A 15,066-nucleotide genomic window follows, 5' to 3' on the forward strand; every position below is an offset into this window, starting at 1 on the left:
TGACGCATGCTATCCATGTCTTCTAATAATCCTGATAACAAGCTAGAGGTTAAATTCATTTGCTTTTGTGCCCAACAAGCTAATTTATTTAAGTTAGCTAAAGCTTTTTGCAGTTGCTGCCCAAGGAACAAATAAAGATAATGCTATCCGCTCAGCTATACCCAACAGGGTTAAATTGCTGTCACAATGGGGAGTCAACACTTTTAGCTATCTTCTTTCTCCTCGAGTATGATTCCGTAATGTTCTCATAGGTGGAGCAAACACTATCAATTTTCCAAAATAACATGGTCCTCCTATGGCCCTTTTTGGTACTCCTGACCTTATTTAACTACAATATCAACTAGGTTCATGTCGGCCTTTACTGAATCTCCCTTTTTATTATGAGCCAGATTGTCTGTATTGAGTTGTTAATCATTTTTTGCAAGCATGGTATGTTATGCCTAGTATGATGCCTAGTATCACAATTCTGATTTTAGCCAAGGATAGCAACCACCCAGTTATGCCACACACAAGCTCAGCCAATAAAATTACTGATCACACGTTATGCATATTCATGACTGCTAAGCAAAGCTAAGTTTCACTACCTTCTAGTAATTTTCTACTATAACATTTTTCTACTATTATAGATATAACAACTCCAGTAACTTTCTTATCTACAAGAGCAATGACTAGTTTTCTGCAGGCCTCTGTTGAAACAAGCCATAAATTCTGCTAACAATGTTTCGTATCTTAAAGCTTCCCTTCTCATTCCATGGCTTTCTTCCTGAGAGCATGATTGCATTCCTCCCCCAAGGTTGGTGTGCTTTCACTGATACCATACTGGCTCAGCGAAATACCACCTCTCCCCCTTCTTTGTTTATGAGAAGAGGCTTGTTTCAACGCTTTATCTATTAAAGTCTGCACACATTTTAAAACACAGAATTATAGATCAAAATACGTATATAAAAGGAATGAATAAGCATCCTACAGCTATTAGTAACAAGCTTATATCAAGTCACCAAAAGATTTCTGAATATATCAAAACCATCACTTTGTTGCTGGTTTTGTACTCCTTTTTGCAAGTTTTGAATACTTTTGTGAATAGATTCTGAATGATCAGACAGATTCATGCAGCAAAGCCCATCAAAATCCTGACAACCATGATTTTGTGCTAATAATAAAAAATCTATTGCTGATCTATTCTGTTACTAACCCAACTATGCCGAAGACACCGCTGAGCAAGAGGATGGTTATCAGCCGGATCAGAGCACAGAAGGGAGACAGGCGCAGCACCTTCAGGGCGTCCCCTGTTGTAAATAAAGTATGCTCTGGGTCCCTCCTCTCCCCTTCGCTCTGAGCCACCTCTGTTTATACCCTCAGCAGATTCAGTGAAAGAGTACTGACTAGGTGTTGCTGCATGCATGGCCAGTGCATACAACAAGGCCTGACTAGACGTTGCTGCATGCGTGGCCAGCACATGCAACAAGGCCTGTCAAAATATGTGCTCTGCAGGCTAACAGCAGTTCTGTTTTGTAAAGTAGCATAGTATATAGAATCTATATCAGTTAACAGCGTTGATAGTACCAATGCAGTTGTATTTATTTGCTTAGCAAGCCAACAGTCCAATTTATTTAGCGTAGCTAATGCCTGGGCACTTGCCACACCAGGTGTAAAGACTGAAGCAGCAATAATTTTACTTAATTTCCAAAACTCTGTATTATCTTGGCAACCAGATTCAATGCTATGTATGCTTCGTTTAGGTCTTTTATGCTGTCTGGATTTTGATATGTGCTCGCATGATTACGTCATGCTGTGTCGTTGCAATGTATAGATCTTAAAGCATTTACAATCATTACCCCTCTAGAAACATTAGCTCTTGAACAGTTAAAAAAAAATAGGCAAAAATCCATCTTTACTGATCCCAAAAAGTTCCATCTTTTGTAGTTTTAGCACTCAGCACTTGTGGCTGCTGCTGTTTTACACAGAGTTGCCGTCCTACTGGTATCTGGCAGGTCAACCAAACATGTTCTGAAAGGCTTACCTGCAGATGATACAGACAGGGATCCACTTGTTTACTGCTCCTGTAAAGACATAAGCGTATCCCTTCCCCCATGTTATAAGAGGGAACAGTCCTTCCACTTATACAAAGCTCGACTCAGACAGGAGTATCTGTTAACCATGTCAGGGGTGGGGGGGTGGGGGCGCCTGGCGGCGGCCGTGGCCCCGGGCATATAAGAGGAAAGAAAACTAAAACCCGAGGTTTAAGACAAGAATAGGGAGGGATCCTTAAAGCCACCGCTACAAGCAAAACAGACCATCACTAAAAAAACCAAAGCAGGATAATGAAAAAGGGAACAAGACAACCTCCCCCCACCCCTCCCTCTTCCCGGGCTTAATACCATATCCACCTCCCTCCCCTGCCCCCTGAGCAGGACAGGGATGGGGGGCGGGAAGAGGGAATGGGGGTTACAGACAGTTAATCATGCACCACTTTATTGATATCAACGGTTTAACTGCTGCACCTACAGCAGCAGCCATGACTGTAGCCTTTTCTTGTTCTAACATTCGCTTGGCAGCTTCCAGCAGTTGCCCTGTGTCCTGGTTCTGGCCAGGATAGAGTTAATATTTACCTGAGCTGGGTGGAGAACTGAAGCTGGTAGCCCCTATGGCTGGGATAGTTAACTAATTAGCTAACAGCTGGGGTTAATTTACCCAAATTAGCCAAAGGGCTATTCCATCCCATCTGACATCATGCTCAGTATATAAGTGAGGAGGGTGGTGAAGGGAGGCCCTCCTAGTTGGAAGAGACTGGATGTGGAGATCTGTTGTGAGCTATTATACTGTATTTGTGTTCCATCACTGTCTTGTTTTCTTCTGTCATTACTGTTAAGTTTACTTTTTGTTCAATCTCAACCCGCGTGTTTGGTTTTTTTTTTTCCTGGTTTTCTTTTGTTTGTCAAATCTCCTCCTATTCTCTCGGAGAGTGGGGGGAGTGAGAGAGAGACTGTGTAGTCTGGTCCCCGTTGGGGCTGAACTACGACACCCTGTACTAGATCCTTTTGGCAGCACACTAAGGGCTCTCTTAGTTTTTTCATTAGCATTATTAAAGGCAAGCATATCTAAGAACTTTGCTTTCATGTCATCATCCAGATCAGGGTGAGCCATAATTGCAGTGTGCAACCGATCAATAAATTTCCCATATGGTTCTGTGGGACCTTGCCTTACTGACGTAAAGGCAGGTCCAGACTTTTCATTGTACACCCTAGCAAGCGCTCTATAAGCCAAATCTTGGCCCAGTTGTAACACTTTGGTAGCAAATTGAGATTGTCAATCAGATCGTGTGTAGGGTCCTGCTCCCATCAGCATTTGAGTTTGCACCCCGAATAATGGATCACCCTGTTGTCGAGGCGTTGCAGGTGCCCTATCACAAGCAGTCTGCCAGTGCTGAAAGAACTGCAGCTGCTGTGACGATAGCAAAAGCATCTGGACAATCATTCTAATATCATAAGGAGTTAACAACCGTGACAAAAAAATATGCTGCAACACAGATTGAGCATATGATGATTTTAGCCCATACTGAGTAACTGCACTTTTAGCTTCCTTCAATATTTTCCAGTCTAATGCTTGCCACACACTTCTCCCAGTATTATCAGTCACAACTGGAAATGCCATGGGAAAAGGCTCTCCTTCTATCATAGCATCTCGAATCACCCCTTTCCACCGCGTTGTTGGATTCAAATCCCCGGCCCCTCCCGCCGGCGTCCCTTGCAAAGGTGCAAAAAGACTGATCTCACCCGATGGTCCGTTCGGAACGAATAGGTTGGATGCTGGCAGGTCTCGATGTGGCACAGGTGAAGGAGTTGACGAATTTTCCAGTGACCCTTCTAGGCAAACCTCTAGGGCTTCCAGCCTTTTTAGTGTCTTTTGCAGCTGTGCATCCTTCAAGCCAGATGAATGTTCATCCCCCTCTTCCTCATGCCATGGTGGCGGGGAAGAAGGTGGTAATGGGGGATAAATCAGAGCTGTTGGCGCTGGCGAAAAGGCTCGTGACTCTGAGCCTGCACTGGCGCAGTGTGGCGGGGTGCCTGGCAGTGGTACATCTGATGGTGGTGAGAAGTCTTTGTCAGTTTTTTCCCTCTGGTGCCCGCATATCTATAGTTATAGGGGCTGTGGCTGCATTTCCTGGAGTCCTTGCTGGGGCTCGAACCCCCCCACCCTCAGCACGAGCTGGGGCGGCAGCAGGGCTCGTTAAACCCAAGAATGGCATGCTGGTAGCAGAGGTGGACCCGTTGGCTGCAGTTAAGGCCGCAAAAGCAGATGCAGCAACTGAATGCTTGGCTTTCATGCTTATCAGTGTTTCATTAATTAGCTTCCACACGGTGGAGATCCCTTACTTATTTCATCCCACAGCTTTTTTCCTATCTTTTCCCATGTTGGGGATTCAAAAGCAGCATCAACTGTGGAGATTAATTCCCTTTTCTTTGCCCACTGCAGCAAAGCTTCTAGGACGGCCAAGTCATAACTCAGTCCTCTCATAGAGAGCATAATAATTCTAGGGCTACCTCCTTTTCCATTACTGCCAGCAGTTTCACAATTGGCGCTCCCTGATTAAGGCACCCCCTTTTATTCCTTGATTAAGTGCTCACAATTGGTGCTCCCTGAGTAAGGCACCCCTTTTTCCCTGATTGCGTGCTCACAATTGGTGCTCCCTGATTAAGGCACCCCTTTTTCCCTGATTAAGTGCTCACAAGTGGTGCTCCCTGATTAAGGCACCCCTTTTTCGCAGCTTGTCCCGTAGCCCTGGCAGACGGCGAACCCCTGTTTGAAAGGTTCAGGCTCTGGATCGTCGCATCTGAAGGACAAATGCGTAGTCGATCTTGTCCCCCAGTCGCTGCTCCTGGTGCTTCTCTGCCTCCGCCGCTCCAATAGCAGTGTCTTCTAGTAGGTCCCTGTTTGGGCGCCATTTGCAAGCGACAGAGGAACGTACGACAAAGACTCAATATGAGTAATAAGTGTAGTTCAATTTATTAGTCCCAGGTGCGCATATTTATATTGCTAAGATAAAATATGCCTACTAGTCATTGTGTGATTGGCTTAAGCTCTAATGGTTACATTTGCATATCCCTCCTACTTGCAGTTAGCTAACCTGGAAAGTCCCATACTTTTCATGTTTTCACTTTCTCAAAGTTATTTATGATCTTCTTCAAGGTTGCTTCGTTTACTTTCTCACAGGAAGCTTCATTACTTTCTCACAGGCAGCCTCATTATTTTCTCACAGGTGGCTTCAGTACTTTCTTACAGGCAGCTTCATTACTTTCTCACAAGTGGCTTCAGTGATGTCCTTGAGGCCTGCTGCTCACAAACATAACAATTCCATTTGGTCTGGATTGTTCACTAAGTGTCCCTGATACTCCAGGTATCCAACAGGCGAGCTGTGAGGGGGGCGAGCGGGGAGAGGCTCAGCGGTGGCTCCCCTTCAGGCGAGCCTGATGCCGGGAGAAACGGCCGGTGGAGGCCGGTTTCTGTCACGGTCGCCGTGGGCGGGTTTGCCCGGTGACTCGGCGGATCCAGGTATATGCTTCAGAGATGTCCAGCAAGCTGAAAAGCCATCCTGCTGAAAATGGAGAGCATCCCAAGAGAAAAATGGAAAACGGAACGGACAGCATGGCTGCCTCAGCCCTTAGCACCTACACCCCAGAAGAAATGGTACAGCAGATGAAGGAGCTCATCACTGAGAGCAATGAGTTAAAAGAAGCCATGAAGTTGCATAACCAAGCTATGAAGGACCGGTACGAGGAACTTTCCATCTGTCGAGAGAAGCAGAAAGAAGAATGAGAATTTTATGAGTTAAAGTTTAAGGAAGTTAAGCAGTGCTTGCTAGACAAGTGCATGGAAAATGAAAAGCTACAACACCACCTTCAGAACTTAAAGGAAAGAGAAGGAGCTGAAATGGAGGGCTGCATGGCTCCTGAGAAGGAAATGAGGCAGCTGATATCCCAGGTGCAACGGCCTCCAGGCTGAGAAGGCTGATATGCTAGGCATCATTTCAGAACTGCAGGTCAAGCTGAACATCTCAGCAGAGGATTCCTTTGTGGAGATTGGGATGAACGAAGGAGAAATAACTAGAACTGCAAAGGAACATCAAGAGAATAGTGGTGAAATGACCAGTAACATTGATATCTATGGCAGGAGCAAAACTGCTGACGAATCAAAGAATCTGCAGTCTGAGGAGCTAATTGTAAGCCAACTGCTCTACTGCCTTAGAAATGAAACTCAGAAGAGGGAAGAACTTGAGAAGGAGCTGCAGAGTCACAAAGAGAGACTGTCAGAACTGGAGAAGAAAACCAGCAGCTGCCTGAAGAGTGGGACACAAACTGAACAGCAAGCAGAGGAGACTTCAGAGGCTGTTGGCAGTGAAGTAGAAACTCTGAGTTTGCAAGTTTGTGCTCTGTTTAAAGAGCTTCAGGAAGCCCATGAGAAGGTAAAAGAAGCAGAATTGATTCAGAAGCAGCTTCAAGAAAAGTGCCAAGTACTGGAAAGAAAAAGCTCAGCTGCTGCATCAGAACTGGAGGAGAAGCAGCAGCTAATATACACCATCAAGAAGCTGGAACTTCAGGTGGAGAGCATGCAGGCAGAGGTCAAGCTGGAACAAGCCAAGGCACATGAAGAAAAGGCGAGATATAGTAGCTTGCAGGATACAAATAGCAAACTCCTTCCTGAACTCACCGAGGCAATGAAAACCATTGATGAAATGAAACTCAAAGAGCTGCACAGAGTGGATAAAGTTGTGGTGGAACAACTGAATGTAAAGGTGCAGTTGGCAGAACAAGCGCCTGCGGCAAAGCAGGTGCAGATAGATGAAATGAAGCAGATAATTGCTAATTATTTGTTATTGACTGTGCCTTTTGATTTGAAAAACATTTATTTTTTCTATGATGCTTTCAACTTAATTACTTGGGAAACACACCCATCAGTTTACTCGGTGTCGTAGTTCAGCCCCGATCAGGACCAGACTACACCGTCTCTCTCTCACTCCCCCCACTCTCTGAGAGAACAGGGAGAGAAAATATAAGGAAAAACGGCTTGAGGTTTGAGATAAGGACAGGGAGAAATCCTTAAAGTTACCGTCACGGGCAAAACAGACTCGACCTGGGGAAAACTATTCATTTATTACTACAAACAGCAGGATAATGAGACAGAGAACAAGATAACCTCCCTTCACCCCTCCGTCTTCTCGAGCTTAACATTATCTCTACTACCTTCCCCTCCCGAGCGGCACAGGGGGGAAGAGGGAATGGGGGTTGCAGTCAGTTCATCACGCATTGTTTCACGCCGCTGCTTCATGGTCGGGGGAAGAACTCCTCACATTCCTGCTCTGTTGTGGGGTCCCACCCCTACACCACAGTCCTTTGTGGAACTGCTCTGGCATGGGATGGGTCATCTCTTCCACGGGGTGCAGTCCCTCTACAACAGCTGTCCCAGCGGGCCCTCCACGGGCCACAGCTGCCTTCAGGCATCCACCTCCCCTGGTACGGGGTCCTTCACGGGCTCCAAGTGGATCTCTGCTCCTCCGTGGACCTCCATGGGCTGCAGGGGGACAACCTGCTCCACCATGGTCTTCACCACAGGCTGCAGGGGAATCTTGGCCAGGAGCTGCATTACTCCTCCCCCTCCTTCTGAACTGACCTTGGCGTCTGCAGCCGTTCCTCACAACAGGCTGGCAGACGTCTCTCAGGATCTTTTTACATCTTATTCACTTCTCATCTCATCTCCTCTCCACTTCTTGCAGCTGGGCCGGGCCGAGTCGGGCCCAGTCAGCCGCCTGGCAAGAGACCAGAGGGTGAGGCCTGCAAGGCCCATGAGGCCTGCGCCTCCCCCTCTGCACCTTTGCCCCCGCTCAGCTTCTTCACGTCTTCTCTTCTCTCTTTTTTTTTTTTTTTTTTCTGTTTTCCCATTCTTAAATACGTTATCGCAGAGGCGTTATCACGGGACATTCTGCTACCAATCGGCTCGGCCTTGGCAAGCAGCGGGTCCGCCCTAGGCCCGGCTGAGTCCACTGAACAAAGGGGAGCGACTACTAGCAGTTTCCTACAGAAACTACCACCTTAGGCCCCCCCTCACTAAACAAAACCACGACACTCGGGAATACAGCATAAGACTTTTGGCTATGTACTTAATAGAACTATAGATCAGTGGTTTAAGAAAATTTTATGTTTTGTTTTGGAAATTTCAACTTTAGGCTAGAATGATTCAGCAAAAGGCGGGGGGGGGTGGGGAGAGGTTGTCTTGTTCCGTTTCTCATTGTCCTGCTGTGGTTTTGGTAATAGATAGTTTTCCCCAGGTCGAGTCTGTTTTGCCTGTGACGGTGGCTTTAGGGATCTCTTGTTGCGGCCGCCGCCAGGCGCTCCCCCGCCCCCCGCATCCAGCGGGGCGGGGGCAGCTTACCCAAAAACTGACATTTTTAACAGATACTCCCGTCTGAGTTGACCAGTGGCCTTTAGCAAGAGAAAAGCTGCACCATTTGAATGAGTCAGTTGACGAGCGATTACAACTTGGACATAAAAAGCCAACAAACAGTTCCTAGAATACACCTGTGTTTGTAATACAGACAAATCGGGTAAATGTCAACTCTTACAGGATTTAAGGGCAGTAAATTCAGTAATTGAGGATATGGGACCTTTGCAACAGGGGTTACCATCTCCTTCGAGGTATGAACTTTGTATAAGTGAAAAAATGAATCCCTCAATATTGTCTCTGATTCTGCCTATGTGGTCAATGTAATACAATGCACTGAATGGACAATGTTAAAGGAAATTAATAATCTTTTGTTGTATGACCAGTTTCAAAAAAAAAAAAATGTTGGAGCGAAAACAAGAACCTGGAAACAGGTAATTGGGAAGGACAATGGGAATTTCCCCCCTCTTATGACGTGGGGGAAAGGATATGTTTGTGTCTCTACAGGAGCAGTGAACAAGTGGATACCTGCACGATGGGTACGATCAGCGCTCCAAGCTGCCTTGCGTTTGTCGGATTGTTAAACAAGCTGTGTGGCAGCTCCATGGACATCAGTCATGGAAAGAACAAACGTGTGGGTAACTATGGCTGGTGCCACAGGGTGGGGTGCCATTTGTCTGTCTGTATCATCTTCAAATAAGCCTTTCAGAACATGCTTGGTCAATCTGCCAGATCAGATAGCGGTAGGACGGCAACTCTGTGTAAAAACAAGAGCAGCTGCGAGTGCTGAGTGCTAAATTACAAGAGATGGAACTTTTGGGATCCCTAAAGATGGACTTCTGCCTATTTTCTTTAACTATTCAGGAGCTAATGTTTCTAGAGGGGTAATGATTGTAAATGCTTTAAGACCTATACATTGCAACGATACAGCATGGTGTAATCATGCGAGCACATATCAAAATCCAGACAGCATAAAAGACCTAAAAAAGTACACATAGCTTTGAATCTGATTGCCAAGATAATATAGAGTTTTGGAAACCAAGTGAAAATATTGCTGCTTCAATCTTTGCACCTGGTGTGGCAAGTGCCCAGGCATTAGCTATGCTAAATCAATTGGGCTGTTGGCTTGCTAAGCAAACAAAAGCAACTGCATTGGTACTATCAACGCTGTTAACTGATATAGATTCTATATACTATGCTACTTTACAAAACAGAACCTCTGTTAGCCTGCAGAGCACGTATTTGACAGGCCTTGTTGCATGTGCTGGCCACGCATGCAGCAACGTCTAGTCAGGCCTTCTTGTGTGCGCTGGCCACGCATGCAGCAACGTCTAGTCAGTACTCTTTCACTGAATCTGCTGAGGGTATAAACAGAGGTGGCTCGGAGCGAGGGCGAGAGGATGGACCCAGAGCACACTTTATTTACAACAGGGGACGCCCTGAAGGTGCTGCGCCTGCCTCCCTTCTCTGCTCTGACCCGGCTGATAATCATCCTCTTGCTCAGCGGTGTCTTTGGCATAGTCGGGTTGGTAACAGAATAGATCAGTAGTAGATTTTTATTATTAGCACAAAATCATGGTTGTCAGGATTTTGATGGGCTTTGCTGCATGAATCTGTCTGATCATTCAGAATCTATTCACAAAGTATTCAAAACTTGCAAAAAGGACTACAAAAACTGCAACAAAGTGATGATTTTTATATATTCAGAAATCTTTTTGGTGGATTGATATAAGCTTATTACAAATAGCTGTAGGATTCTTATTCATTCATTTTATATATGTATTTTGATCTGTATTCAGTGTGTGTGTTGAAATGTGTGCAGACTTTAATAGATAAAATGTTGAAACAAGCCTCTTCTCATAAACAAAGAAGAGAGAGATGTGGGTATTTCTTGAGCCAGTAGGGTGTCAGTGAAAGCAAACTGACCTTGGGAGAGGGATACAATCATGCTCTCAGGAAGAAAGCCATGGAATGAGAAGGGAAGCTTTAAGATACAAAACATTGTTAGCAGAATTTATGGCTTGTTTCAACAGAGGCTTGAAAAAAACTAGTCACTGGCCTTGTAGATAAGAAAGTTACTGGAGTTGTTATGTTTGTAATAGCAGAAGAATGCCGTAGTAGAAAATTACTAGAAAGTAGTGAAACTTAGTTTTGCTTAGCAGTCATGAATATGTATAACGTGTGATCAGTAATTTTATTGGCTGAGCTTGTGTGTGGCATAACTGGGTAGTTGCTATCCTTGGCTAAAATCAGAATTGTGATACTAGGCATCATACTAGGTATAATCATGAACATTCTGTTTTTGGTCACCTGCCTACTAGAGTGATAAAGAAAATACTACATCAGGGCGTGCACGCCATACGACGTCAGTTCCAACTGCCCATCTCACAGGCTCGGGCTGTAGTGGCAGCCTGTCCAGCATGCCAAGCAGCAAAGCCGAACCAGCCCTTATACTACCCAGGCATTAACCCCGGGGGTATGCTCCGAACCAGGTATGGCAAGTGGATATCACAGAGTACGCGCCATTTGGCTGTCTCAAATACATTCATGTTGCGGTCGACGCTTGCTCCCGAGCTCTTTTCGCATGTGCATTCATGACGTCCACAGCGCAGAAGTCCATCCTACACCGGAACCGGGCTTTTGCCTGCCTAGGGGTACCTCGGGAGATAAAGACCAACAATTGGCCGAATTATCGATCACGGGTATTTCGCCACTTCCTGCAGACGTGGGGAGTCCGCCATACGTTTAGCATTCCTCTGAACAGCACCGGGCAAGCTATTGTAGAACGTGCACACAAAACCCTGAAAGCACAGCTAACGCGCTTAAGAGAGTGGGGAGAGAGGGGTTCGCCAGAGGTCTTAGTCGATAAAGTGCTTGTAGTACTGAATCATATATCCTTCGCTAACCCCCAATCCGTTTCCCCTATCCAGAACCATTTTTCCTCGTGTCAGCTGCTGTTTGGGGGCAAGGCACTCCCAAAGGTCTGGTACCACCTGCCAGAAAAGCCACTTTGGGAAAGTCCGGCTGATCTGCTAACATGCGGGCGAGGGTATGCTTGTATCTCCACAGGTGTGGGGACCTGATGGATCCCGGCCCGGTTGGTACAGCCGTGGCTGGAGGATCGGCAGGATAATGGAGTAGCTCCGCGCTCTCCAGCTCACCCTTTTGGGATTGATCCTGATTGTGATTCTTCCAATGCCAGTGATAACGACTAATTTCTGGGAGCGGTTCACGAACTGCGCCGACTCTACTCAGGTTTGCATAGCGCGTATGCCAACCGCACAGCCCTCGCCATATCTGAACTGGCGACTGCTTTAGCAGCACACGACGAAGGACTGACACAAATGAAGTTGGCATTAGATTATGCCCTTGCGAGGCTTGGCATCGGTTGCAGCGACCTAGAGGGAGTCCTAGGTCTCCAGGGTTACTGCTGATTGGACTTCAGCAAGAACTCCTCGGCCTTGGAGAAGATGCATGCGAATACTGCCCAGTCAGTATTCAACGTCAAAGCTCTATAGGACTGGGGGTAGTTTTCAGACCTGTTCTGTTTACCTAGATGGCTAGGAAATATTGTGTCTATAGGTTTGATGATCCTAGCAGTTGCTTTGATAATGCTTTGTTTGTTTCTGTTATTGTTACGTTTCTTGCATGCTATGATTAAGGGGTCACTAGGCGACTATCCATGATCAACTATGTTATGGCGGCATCCGCCCCAGAGTACCAGCCATTAGACCAGGATGATTTAGCATAGAGGGGGGGAATTGTGGGGTAACGTTAGCAGGGCTGCATGTATGCAGGAGGGGCAGTCTGTGGCGATTCACGCACTGGATGTGGATGAGTCCACAAGTGCAGGGGGCAGGTGCGTCCATGTATGTGGTAGGAACGGATAAGTCCATGAGTGTAGAGGTAGGTGCATGGCAGGCACAGATGGATCCATGGGCACAGGGGGGCATGTGCGTTCGTATGCGTCGCGGGTGTATGGGTATTTAACCCTGTGTTGCGCAGCATTAAATGGAAGGCTTAGCTTGACGGTATCCGTGTGATGCCCTGCTTTCCCCAGGGTGGGGCTCCGGTGCGTCCTGGGTTGGTTTGCTGGCAAGAGAGCCGGCAGTCAGGACGCCGCAGGTCCGTGGTGCTAGCTATTGCAACTGAAGCTCTTTTCTTTTCTCTCTCTTTCCTTTCTTTCTCTCTTTTCTCTTGCATTTGCAAACTTTTTCTCGGGTAGATAAAGTTACCTGGTGCTTGACTCCGTTTTGAGTCTTAATTCTGTTCCCGAGAATACGAGCAAAACCACACTCCGGTGTGTGAGAGGTTGGTCCAGCTGCCCCTAGCCTCCCAGACTCGTCTGAGGTTGGCTAGAACGCAAGGGGGCCTTCCTCTCGTCCGAAATCAGAACGTGACATTATTTAATTGGCGTAGTTGGCAGGGTTCTCGGAGAAACAGAAAGTGTCCAGTTGCTTTATTAAAGATTCTAGTGCGTGTGTGTGTGTGACTGAGATGTACATTGGTACGAAGCGAGTGCGGAGTCTGGATCCACGGTTCTGTTTGTCCATAAGGAAAACATCCGAAGAAGGACAAAGTGGTAGAATTGGGTAAAAGACGATTCTCTTTTGGTGAAATTTGAAAGGTATGTTCTTCTGAGAGTGTCTGTGGGGGGCTATTGTTGATAGAAAATTAAGGTGCAGCCCTTTCAGGATGAAATAATCCCTCTTTTGGTGAAATTTGAAAGGTGTGGCCTCCTTGAGAGTGTGTGTGGGAGAACTGTGGTAGAAAATTTAAGGTGTGGTCCTTTCAGGATGAAATAACACCTCTTTGGTGAGATGGGTGCTTGCAAATCTGCAAATGTTTGTGATGAGATCCCCGCAACAGTATTGAATGGGGATTTAGAGAAATTAAATGACCTTTTGGAAAAATATCATGCTCGCCCATCCCTTCAAGTGCGAGAATGGGCAAAAAATCATTGGTTCCAACCGCAGAGTATAGTGGATAGGATCGTAATATTGCAGAAGGAATCTAAACTTAGGCCCAGGAAGGGAAAATCTGTAATTTGTGCCGTTTTAGGAGCAAGTCTGGCAGCAGCTATAGAAGATAGGAGGCAGAGATTGTGTCAAGATAATGCCATGATAGACTCTTTGAAACTGGCAGTTGAGTCGTTACAGGAACAATTAAAAGAGACCAAGCAGTTGTTGGAGGAGGAGAAACACCGGAATGTTTTGCTAAAAGAAACATTGAATGAAGAATTGCGGAGAGAAAATGATTTGTGTGGAGAGGTGGAGTTGAAGTTGGAAGAGAAGGGGATCAGGCAAATGTACCCTCAGGAGGACTTGCAAAAAGCAAAAGAAATTGTAGAGAATTCTCCTCACATGTATCCCCTAGTTAAAACTGAATATGTGTATGAGGGGGAAACCGACAGTCATCCCCAAGTTATTACTAAAGAGGTTCCATTTACAGCAACTGAGTTGGCAAAATTAAGGAATGATTTTGCAAGGACTCCAAAGGAATCGGAAACAGAGTATGTTTGGAGAGTGTCGTTGTTGGGGGGGGATGGAACCTTTTTGTCGGAAAAGGAAGCAGAAGGATATTGGGGTCCGGGTGTATTTTTAACTACTGGCAATTGTCGGGCCCCGTGGTCTTTGACACAGAGGGCAGCATATTGGGCTGGCGGGCTGAACCCTTTGGAGAGGGGAGACCCCCTAGCCATCACGGGCACAGTGGATCAACTGGTGGAGAGTGTGCAGAAGGCTGCTTGTTTGCAAATGATGTATGATAGAGAGCTCAAACCTAACCAAGGCTCTCCAGTGATGATGCCTGTGGATCCTGAACGGATGACTCCTCTAATTTGAGGACTTCCTGATTCTCTGAAACCCATTGGGATCCAGCTACAGGGGAAGATACAAAGTACCCCTGTAGCAGATAGACTTACAGGTGCTCTGGAGGGAACAGTGACCCTCGATCACAGAAGGACAGGGAGGAAAGTGTGGATATGGGGAGAAGTAGCCCAAGAACTCATAAATTTTGGGAGGAAATATGGTCCCATTGGTGGATTCAGACAAAAAAACTGAAACCAGAGCTGTACGAGCCACAGAAAAAGGTGAAGGCTGGCCAGCACTGGTCAAGAGAAGTCACAATTCTAAGTTGGCCCGACTTACTGATCCTGGGAGAGGGAGACCCCTCAGCCGTCAGGAATGGTGGCAATTGGGGCTCCTGACAGGTATTCCCCGAGATTTAATGGATGGGCTTCCAACCCAGAAATTAGAGAAACTTATACAAACATGGTCAGGGCGAAAAGTCAATTTTGGAACAACCCCTAGTGCCCCACCATTGACAGACCTTAGGGAAAAAACTGATGCAGAAAAGAGGGTGACGGGAAACTAGTTCCTCCGTTCCCTGAAGGTGAGGGGGGAAACGGAGAATGGATGTTTATAAAACAACTCACCTTAAATATGAAAGGAGATTTATTGATTACAGTGGCTGTAGGGCCACAGAAAAACCAGTAACCTTTTTAATTGGCACAGGAGCACAAATCACCACACTGATGCAGACTGAGGCGGAGCAATGTGGAATTTTGACTGTCAAAACAAGCAGAAGCTCCCCCCGCCGCCCTGCATTTCAGTCTCTCAGTCGCTTTTTCCT

General features: G+C 46.3%; 1 pseudogene; it reads left to right on the top strand.

Moving 5' to 3' along the window:
• Positions 1-13,253: 13,253 nt before the first annotated feature.
• On the top strand, positions 13,254-14,808 carry LOC147596689 (uncharacterized; annotated as a pseudogene).
• The last annotated feature ends 258 nt before the right edge of the window (positions 14,809-15,066 follow it).

This window comes from Chlamydotis macqueenii, chromosome W (assembly GCF_036417535.1).
Source record: "Chlamydotis macqueenii isolate bChlMac1 chromosome W, bChlMac1.mat, whole genome shotgun sequence".
NCBI classification, from domain to species: domain Eukaryota; kingdom Metazoa; phylum Chordata; class Aves; order Otidiformes; family Otididae; genus Chlamydotis; species Chlamydotis macqueenii.